The sequence below is a fragment of the Convolutriloba macropyga genome, chromosome 9, assembly GCF_964194025.1.
Source record: "Convolutriloba macropyga chromosome 9, txConMacr16.3, whole genome shotgun sequence".
In the NCBI taxonomy this organism is placed as follows: Eukaryota; Metazoa; Xenacoelomorpha; order Acoela; family Convolutidae; genus Convolutriloba; species Convolutriloba macropyga.
In genome coordinates this window covers 4,142,228-4,153,737 of record NC_134476.1, presented here as the reverse complement: position 1 = coordinate 4,153,737, position 11,510 = coordinate 4,142,228, and positions in this window count along the sequence as shown.

Genomic DNA, 11,510 nt, shown 5'->3' with positions numbered 1-11,510 from the left:
GCCTCAAGGAATCCGTGTGGTTAAACGGGCCGGCATGGCTCCACACAGATGAAGAAAAATGGCCAAAGCCGTGGTGCCAAGCGAACAAAATTGAAGCTGAGCAAGCTACAAGTACTGTAGCCGCAGAAACTAAACTACATCAACCATTTGTTTGGGACCGATACAGCAGCTTCAATAGAATCAGAAACTTTATTGCCTACTGCATGAGGTTCAAGACGAAGCAGAAGGGACTTCTCAAAGCTGAGGAGATCCATGGAGCAGAACAAATTCTGTTGCGATTTGTTCAAGCCGAAAGCTTCCCGAATGTTTCGAAGTCGATAACAAACAGCAAGGAAATCTCAAAAACATTGAACATCGCCAAATTGTCACCCTTCATAGAGGAAGATGGAACAATTCGAGTGAAAGGTCGACTGAAGCATTCAAACCTCGATTACAATGCAAAACATCCAATACTGTTGACAGCAAAGCATCCAGTAGTACAACTTCTGTTGGAGAGAGCTCATCGTGACAACCTACACGAAGGCACAGAATACGTGAGAAACATGCTCCAACAAGAATACTGGATCATTGGAATACGAAATGCGTTACGAAAAATCAAGTCCAGATGCATCAAATGCAGACACAGGAACGCCAACCCAATCCACCCACCGATGGGGGACCTACCACGAGAACGACTTGATGAACATGTTTTCCCATTCACCCATACCGGAGTCGACTACTTCGGACCCATAGAAGTGAAGTTCCTACGACGTACATTGAAGAGATGGTGCTGCCTCTTCACTTGTCTGACAACCAGAGCAGTACACATCGAAGTTGCACAGTCATTGGACACCGAGTCATGTCTAGCGGCAGTGACAAGATTCATCGCACGACGTGGCTACCCAAGTACCATCATCAGCGACAACGGCACGAACTTCGTTGGAGCAGCCAAGGAACTCAAAGCATTCATGGACGTATGGGACAAAGCTAAGATTGAAAGTGACTTAGCTCAGAAAAAGATAGTTTGGAAATTCAACCCTCCTGGAGCGCCACACTTTGGTGGAATCTGGGAAAGACTGGTTCAAAGTTGCAAGAAAGTGATGATTGCAATCTTGGACAACCGAAGCCTCACAGCCGAGGTACTCAGTACAACGATGTGTCTTGTGGAGCAAACTCTCAACGCAAGACCCCTGACAGCAGTAAGTGACGATCCAGAGGATTTGACAGCTCTTACACCCAATCACTTCCTGCTAGGACGAGAAAACGCAAGTGCACCATTTATGCCATCCAGTGAACGCTACCATGATCTCAGAAAATCATTCAAAACGGCTCAAGCATATGAGGACATGATCTGGAAGAGATGGACTCGTGAATATCTTCCACAATGGAATCAGAGGTCAAAGTGGTCAAAGGAAGATGTGAGAAACCTGAAAGAAGGAGAACTTGTTTGGATGGTAGACGAGTCAGTGAAACGATGTGAGTACAAAATGGGACGAGTCATCCAAGTCTTCAAAGGCAACGATGGAGTCGTACGATCAGCGAGAGTCAAGATGGCACATGGCGAATTCAACAGGCCGGTGGTGAAATTGGCGCCAGTCTTCTACGATGGTGTTTCCGAGATCGAAAACAGGGCCGGCGATGTTGGCGCCACTAGTGAACAGAAGCATGAGCCATCAGACCAACAGAAATGAAATCAAAACTCAGAAACTTGAAATTTTGCCAAAACTCAAAAATGGTCAAAAATGAAAAATTTTACAAGTTGGGACCGAAAATCTGTACACCCCCCCGATTTTGGGAAGCCAAAACCCGAGCAACCCGAGGTTATGGCAGACGGTTAGGGTTACCTCTAAGCTATTCATGGACCCAACGAACATTATTGCATCAGACCCACAAGTGTGGCTATTAGCACTTATATGGTGCAAAATTGGCATTTTTTGATATTTTGTCATTTATTGCTAAATTTCTTAAGTTGTTTATTTTATGATACTTTAGATGATCATTAAAGGTCAAATACCGTGCATTTGAGGCATTTAGAGCTACGTAATAACCATCCGTGCTTATGTCAACAAAAGCAAATAGTGCGGTAATTTGACATTTACTATGTAAACATTGACTTAAATCACTTTATTCGATTAACCAATCAGTGACAATGATGATATTTAGCAGATTATTTACTTTAACCCAATTGTCTGAATAGTGTAACCATATTGTATTTAGAACCATTAGAAACTGTCATAAGGAGCAGTTGGCTCTCAGATTGACTATAATTTGATTCTTCATCAACTTTAGTCTTTTGCGCTAAGTTTTGCTAGATCTTAAGATCTCGAGCGCTATAAGTTAGTTGAGCTTTCTTAACAAGAAGTTAGCAACAGTACTAGCTTTGGCCTGAAGCCTTACAAACTTCAGCACGAGATTGGATATAGATTATCACCAAGGATTTTCTTAACTTCAATCACGAAAAATTAAAGTTACAGTCCTTTATTACAACTGAGCGACTAATAGTTACTACGCGAGTGTTAGTCGATAGCAACCGAGTGAAGAACCAGGCCGGCGTAAAACTCGAGAACCAGGCCGCGAAGTTGGGTTCCGCTGAGATTCTTGAGCAGCCGCAACATTTACCATTGGCAAGGAGAATTATATGGCCCGCTGCCGAAAGAATTGGCCGAGAGCTTTTAGTGCAGAGTGCACCTGAGTTGGTTGAAGTAGCAACGAAACGAAAGTCGGCAAAGCAGGCGTTGAAAAGCACGGTTGCAAAAACAGCCCGAAAACAATTTGGTGGTTCTCTCCATTCACGCATAACACGAGGCCGGCAAGTTATTAAACGTCGAAGACAACACTTTGCTAAACCTCGAACCTACAAGAAACGTTTCACTAAAAAAATCATTTCTCGAAAACCACAGCCAAGAAGAAGTCGACTGGATTTTTTCTCTCGTGTCAAAAATGCGAACTAATATTGTAATACCTTCCGAAGCCACTCACAGTTCCTTGGATTTATTTGAAAAACCACCTTTGCTAGTCACCTTTGATCAATCATTTGGGCAAAAAACTGGACCACTTTATTCTCCCTCTGGATCATCGCTCGAATTTGAAGTTGTAGGCGATCGCAACAATTTCATAGATTTGCAGAAAATTTATTTGGAAGTAAAATGTCGAATACAAAATGTCGATGGAACTGATTTACGATATGACGCAGGTGATCCCGCTAATACTGATGCCGCATTTTTTGTGAATAATGTCCTTCATTCCCTATTTGCTGACTGTACTGTTTCTGCAAATGGAATAAAAATCTCTTCTGCCAATGGACACTATGCTCACAAAAGTTTCATAGAAACAGAATTCTCGCACGGGACAGATGCAAAGAAGACTTGGTTAAAGTGTCAAGGTTATGAGTATGAAGCAAACCCTAGCGCTATTGCTAATGCATTAAAAGATGTAAGAAAGCAGGCTGCGAGAGAATCAGCTCAAATTACTCTTTATGGAAAACTAGCTGTTGATTTTTTCTCGTGCGAAAAACAATTAGTAAGCGGAGTTACCCTGAGAATTTCTTTCCGAAGGTCACAAGATGATTTTGCCACTATAAGTGAAGCAGCTGGCAAAAACTACAAAGTAAAAATTGACGAAGCCAATCTTTTTGTTAGAAAGATGACTGTATCAGACAACGTAGTCGGAGCCATTGAGAAAACACTTTTGAGAACACCTGCAATATATCGATACAATGAAGTGATAACAAAAACTTTTCTTGCAACAACGGGGCAGCAAAGTTGGAAGCACGAAGATATTTTTACAAAAGAACCCATAAGACGACTTATAATTGCATTGTGTGCTGGTGATGCTTTCATTGGAACTAACACAGTAAATCCCTTCAACTATCGAAAATTTGGGCTGCGTGAGATCACAGTGTTCCGAAACGGTTTCGCTACAGCCGGTACACCAATGTCAACAATTGACAACAAGCGTTTGTACTACAATTCAATGAGCGCATTAGCCTATGTAGAAAACGGTCATGGAATACCATTGAGTGAATTTTCGAACCATTTTATAATGGTTTTCGACCTGACTAGTATGCAAGAAGCCACACATGATTTTATTCATCCTGAACTAACAAATTCGTCTATATCGGTCGAGCTAAAATTTGATACAGCTTTAACAAACAACGTTAAAGTTTTCTTCCTCGGTGAAAAATCATCTACGGTGTATATTGACTCTGCAAGAAACGTATCCAAAAATATTCTGCCTATGAACGCATACTAATGGACGAAGATCAAATTTATATTCAAGTTCAAAAGTGCAAGCATCTCAAATACAAATTTCGAGGTGTTTATGCCGCTGACAATTATCCATTAAATTTACCTGTTAACAGTTTTATAATTGTAAACGCATCACGAGCTGATTCTTTTGGAACGCATTGGGTGATGCTTGCCAAACGCTACGCATACCCCGTACTATACTTTGCAGATCCGTTAGCACTACCTCTGACTGCCTACAAAGATGTTTTCTCCCGTTTACAGCAATGTACTGATTTGCATATGATGACGGATGTTATGGAGCACAGAAGAGATATTCAATCCCCCCTGCAATCAGCAGACTCACAACTGTGTGGTTTATTTTGCATCTATATTGCGCACTATTTTTTATAGCAGTAAATTTCCTTTTGTACCAGATGTAAATGAATTGCAATTGCTAGCATTTGTAAAACATATGGAGTAAAATTGAATTAAATTTTTCTATGACAGCTTAAGTTTAGACACTAGAATTTTTACAGAACTGGAAGTTCATTAAATAGTCTGAAGTCTCACGTACAAAACTCCCTTGTCCACTCAAAAGAATATCCATAATCTGATAGAGAGAAGATGAATGTTCACCATGCATTAGTTGACAAAATCGTTTTATAGTTACATCGGGGATAGTAGAAGCATGTTTGTTAGAAGTTGTAGTAATGGTTGAGAGTTTTTTCACAGGATTGGGCAAAGGAAGTTGTTTTTTAGTTTTGTTGGTTGAAACATGATTAAACTTTGATAAATACTCCACAGCGACATGTAAGCGAGAAACAATAGCACCACGAGTAACAAAGTTTTTCTCAGTAGGCAAAATAAGAAATTTGAAACAGGTCACGAGACAAGGTATCGGCACAGAAGCATACGGAGAAAAAACATTTTTATCTTCTAAACTTGTATCCTCAAAAATAAGATGCCAATGGCTGGAACCAAAGGAACAACCATCAATAACGGTCGAAGATGAATGATAACCGTACGCATAATTTTCTATTCCAGAATCTTGTAGTTTTGGTTCTGTGTCGCAAATAGTGTATTTGAATCGTTTTTGAAACTTTTTGAAGTATTCGGGACTGTTTTCGTACATAGCTTCAACCATAGTAAGAGAGTAAACTGAGTGAACAAATGATGATTTACCTCTATGAATTAGTGGGTTTTAGTTGAGAACACTGTGTAAACAAATTTTCAAGGTCGTTCTAAGATGAAAATTCATTAAACTTTTCGTTATTTTAATTGCTTGTAAACAAATTCTGTCTAGACATTAAGTAAACAAATCAAGGCTGTCTGGTTTTTCCGAAGCTCCGCAAACAAATCAAAGCTGTCTCATTTTCCCGAAGTTCTACGATCTTAAACCTGTGGTAAACTTTGGTTGTTTTCATTGCTTGTGAACAAATTCTGTCTAGACATTAAGTAAACAAATCAGGGTTGTCGAAGTTGTGTACACGAATAATGGCTGTCGCAATTTCCCGAAGTTTTGCAAACTTTGCTGTGATTGGTTGACGACTCGAAATAAAATCTATTTTTAGTAACAAACAAATTTCAACTTCATTGTTCGTATGTAGTCATGAATACACCTTGAATTTCTGCAGAACTTGAGAGACATTTGTTTATTCATATTTTACGGCTCAGTTGACAATTCCTTACAAAAATAAAAAATCTCTTTGCTCATTCCATAGTTAACTCACCCAGTTATAACGAAATGCCTGCAAAAGATCGAAACCTACCCGTTAACTGTGAAAAATGTGCAAAATCTATTGCAAAATACAATATTGCTCGCCACCGGAAGACATGTATGATGGGCACGCTTTACTGTAAGAAAAGGAATTGTAATTTTGCTACAAAAAATTCTGCAGAATTGTCATACCATATTGCGAAGGCTCACGGAGCAAAAGTTCGTAATACACTGAACAAGTGTGTTGTCTGTCAGAAACAGTTCCCAAGTTTCTACTCACTTCAACTTCATCGCAGAAAAGTACATCAAGCTAGCACAAAAATTGGGTCCTCAAGCACAATCCGTGTTCGTGAGATTATGGAGAAAGTTGATAACGATAGCGAGTCACTGAAAGAAGAACTAGCAGCGTGTCAGCATTTACTTGACGATATGCATTCTGAGCATGGCAGACAGGAAGTTTTCAGCTTCAGTTTATCGAATTTGGACACCAAAAAGATCAATGAAAAACTCGATCAAGTTTTTGCAAACCTGAAATGTGCAGCAAAAGTTAACCTCGCATTGGGGTTTATTTTGCAAAATGTAGAGACAAACGAATACCGATATTATTATCCGCATGAAAATAACTTACTCCTGGATCGAGCTTCTCTGCTAAGCAATAAAAACGATTTATTGAACCTGCAGAACGAAATTGAGAAACTTGACTTGATTGAAACATGTACAAAAGAACGTCAAAACTCAAAATGGCGATTCACAGTAATTACAAATGTTACCGTTTTTGTAGCGCTTCTTACGAATATACCTATGGGTTGTACTGATTCTCCTCTTCCAGAGCCATTGTTAAGGAATCCTGAAGTAAATTGTCTCGTTTCAAATGGACACAATGAACCATATAACGATAATTTGTGTTTATTCCGTGCAATTGCTATTCATTTATGTGGATCAGTAGATGTTGAACCAAATGCAACAAAAATTTTTCACAGTTTTGTTACTGCAAGTGATTGCGACCCTGAAAGTTTCACAGGTGTTTCCTTTGATCAAATTCCAATAATTGAAGAACTAATCAAACAAAACATTTTCATCTATGATTTTGACATTGAAGACGGTGAAATTATTGGTGAACTTGTTCGACGCAGCGTTGAACGATATGACGAAAACATTAAACTGCTTCGATACAACAACCATATATGTTATGTTAATGATATCAATAAATTCTTCAAGAAGTTTCGTTGTCCCAGCTGTGATGTCTTTTTCAACCATTCAGGTCATTTCAACCGTCACTTGAAAACTTGTAAAGAACGAGTGAAAAATGTCTATCCGCGAGGTCTTTATTCTTTGCGGGAAACACTATTTGAGAAGCTTGACAACTTCTCAATCGCGTATCCAGAAGATTATACCGTCTTCAATAATTTAGCCGTCTTCGACTTCGAAGCAATATGTGTTCATTCAGTGGATATCAGTAACACAGCTACAACATCGTGGATTGGTACTCATGTACCTGTATAGGTATCAATTTCTTCAAATCTGTTGAAAGAACCAATTTTCTTATGCGAAAAGGATCCCAATCGTCTCATCATATCGTTTGTAGCGCAACTTGAAACCTTATCAGCAAAAAACAAAGCGGACTTGAGACCCAAGTTCTTGGAGGTGGAAGCTGAGATCGAAACCAGGTTGAGTGATATTTCCTCTAGACTGGAGATTATTTCCGAAAGTCAGTTGGAAAATAGTATCAAAGCAGAAGATAGTAATGCTTCTAAAAAATTTTTACGATACCAACAAAAGCAGCTCCTTGATCTCCAGTGTCATTTCAATAATTATGTTGACACTCTACCAGTTTTTGGATTCAACAGTGGTAAGTATGATCTGAATTTGATCAAAAGCTATCTCATTCCTCATCTCCTTAACGACAAAGCTATTACACCTACGGTAATCAAGAAGACAAATCAGTTCATCTCCTTCAAATTTGGGGATATTCAATTTCTGGATATTGTAAATTTTCTCGGTGGAGCAACAACTCTGGACTCCTTTCTGAAAGCATATCAATCGAAAGAAACAAAAGGTTATTTCCCATATGAATGGTTTGATTCGCCATCGAAACTTGACTGTAGCCATCTTCCACCTTACGATTCCTTCTTCAGCACTGAAAAACTTGAATCCACTGGAAAAAGATTTCAATCAGTTCGAAAAGTTGATTCAATCTGGAAAAGAGCAGTCGGTAGTTCTCCGGGAAATGGGACTGAAAGAAAAGCCTAGAACTGGAATAGAAAACTATGCTCTCCTAGAAGATTTGTGGAAGATGGAGAAAATGAAAACTTTTCGAGATTTCCTTCGTTGGTATAATAACAAAGATGTTGTACCAACGTTGAAGGCAATGGTGAAAATGATGGAGTTTTATCATGGTCAGAAAGTTGACATGTTAAAGCTCGGGTGCACGCTACCCAATTTAGCAAATATCTGTCTTCATAAATCGATGGATAGAAAGTTTTACCCTTTCATCGAAGCTGACAAGGACTTGCATGAGAAAATACGAAGTGAAATGACTGGTGGTCCATCAATAGTGTTTACGAGGAAAGCTGTTGCAGACGAAACATTCATCCGGAGGTCAAACAATGTCTGTAAAACAATAGTTGGAATAGATGCTAGCCAATTATATCCTTTCTCCATGTGTCAAGCGATGCCAACTGGACTCTACACTAGATGGGAGTTTGATACCAATCTTCAAAAGTTCAAAGCTCGTCAAAACAAAATCAGGAAGTTTGAGAACATGGTAATGTCTTTCTATCAAGCAAACAGACCCGAATGTACTATTGAAAGTATCTATACAACTGGAAAACAGAAAAAAATTGATTCCTTTAGTGTGGATTGGATGGCTTTTGTGGTCATTGTCAAACAATTTTTGAAGCTCTCGGACGCTACTACCACTTCTGTCCCTGTAGAGAAACTCAACCAATTCTTGATAAAGACGAATTTGAAAATGGTATCCGGAAGCGTGAGTCTGATATCTTACGAAGACTTCATCTGGAAAAGAAAGGATATAAAATTGTTGAGATGAGAGAATGTGAATGGTGGGATCAGGTTCAGAAGAGCTCTATTTTGAAAGATCATGTTCAAAAAAATTTTCCCTACAAGATACCTTTGAGCAGTGAGACGCTGTTGACGCGGATACACGAAGATAAATCATTCGGATATGTTCAATGCCATTTAGAAGTTCCCGAGGAGCTTCGTGAACGATTTGCAAACTTTCCTCCAATTTTCAAAAACTGTGATGTTGGAAGAGAGAATATTGGTAAATTCATGCTGGAATATGCTGAAAAAAACGCGTTATTGTTAAAACCACAACGAATGTTGATTTCGAGTTACAATTTAAACAATGGAATAGTCATAACGCCATTATTAAAGTTTTATTTGAAGCTGGGTCTACGCTGTACCAAAATCCACAGATTCGTTGAGTATACCCCGCAAAAATGTTTCAACGGTTTCGTACAATCTGTCGTTGATGCAAGACGAGAAGGTGATGAAAATCCGGACTCTAGCGTTGTTGCTGAAACTATGAAATTACTTGGAAATAGCTCTTATGGTTATCAGATCATGGATCGAAGCCGACATACGCAAACACTTTATCTCAGCGATGAAAATACTCACAAAGCTATCAATAACCGTCTTTTCAGGAGATTGAACAATGTCGGGAGAGGTATATATGAGGTTGAGCTAGTGAAGAGTACTGTTGAACATCGTGAGCCGATAATTGTGGGATTTTTCATCTTGCAGTACGCAAAATTGAGAATGTTGGAGCTTTACTATAACTTTTTTGACAAGTTCTGTGATGTTCAGAAATTTGAAGAGCTTGAAATGGACACCGATTCCTTGTATCTGGCGCTGGCTCATGAAAATCTATATGACTGCATTCGACCCGAAATGAGAAGCATTTGGAACGAGATAAGAAGAGATGACTGTACAGAAACTTTTCGCGCCGACAGTACGTGCAATTTTTTTCCAAGAACTTGCTGTCATGAACATGTGAAGCATGACAAGCGTGAACCTGGTTTATTCAAGGAGGAGTTTCGGTGTACCGAAATGCTATGTTTATGTAGCAAGACATATTGCTGTTATAATTCATTAACGAACAAAACTAAGTTCAGCAGCAAAGGACTCAACAAGAATGTTCTGGAAGAAAACAGTAATGGACCGTTACAGAAGTACAGAAGAGTCCTGAATGATGCAGTAAATGTATCCTCAACTAACAGAGGGTTCAAAACCGTAAATCATCGGGTTTTCACCTATGAACAGACTAAAAGGTGACTTTCATATTTCTACCCGAAACGAATTGTGGATAGAGATGGAATTCACACAAAACCTTTACTGATCTAAACTGACAATCTATTTGCTTCCAGAACTTTTAATCTATCTAAATTAATCTCTTTTGAACACTTGATAAGATTGTGATATTAATCTGTCAACCTAGTAAGTGTATTGTATAATTAGTCCCAGTCGTTGTTTTCGTTGAAACTAATAGATAGAAATAACAGCAGATTTTCAGCATAATTTTAGTCTTCTTTTCGGAGTTGAGCTAGCATAGTTCTTTCTAAGCAGATTCCTCAAATTCTTGGGAGAGTTCGGTGTAAACCCTAGATAATGAATAAGCTTCTTTGTTATTCAACACTTTCCCGCTGATAAACAGTAACCGTAACCTGGAACATTCTCGGAAATCTTAACATTTTGCTCTAGCAATCTGATTGGACAAGCATCTTTCCCGTTTCCTTTTTAGCATTATTTTCTGGCTAGATGCACGAAACTTCCTTTTAAGGAAATCAATTATAAACTATGATCTTGCCGAACCTTTAGAAGTCTGCTCTGATTCAATTTACTTCTCGTTGCCCCAGAGTTCAGATTGCCTAATTTGATTTTCTGTTAGCAAAAGGAATCATCCTATCGATATGATATTTTCCTCTTTTCATGTGCTGCTAGGGACCCAAAATTTAAATTGACGTCATTAATTGTAAGTACGAGGAAATTGAATTTCTTGAACTAGTTAAACCAAGAGTCTTAATGCCTAATAATATCTATAATTAGGGCGTTTTTATACCATTTTCCTATCCCACCATAACCAGATATGATACACAATAATAACCACAGTTGAAAATCTTAACATGTTATAACAAGATTTGATGACTCATCAGCGACTAGAAGACTGGTTGTCTTTATCAGTCATATTACGTGTGCCAAGTACTACTCCAGTTACTTGTAACCTATTAGCTATCTTCGTACATTGGTTCAATATAACAATGTAGAATATCAATCAGATAATGTACTCAACGCTAAGACATAGTTAGAAATAATCTCTATTTATGTTCGCCTACAGTTAGATAACAAATGTCAATATTACAAGTATCGATGATTCATTAGCAAATTGGTAATATGTAATCAATCCTGATACATGTAAAATCGATTACCTATCTTTAAACATTATTGTCAAAAATCCAATCTTATTACATGTAAAATCTATTACATATCTTTATAGGTTGTTCTCTTAACTCTAATGTTAATACATGTAAAATCTATTACCTATCTTTATACATTACTGTCAAAAATCA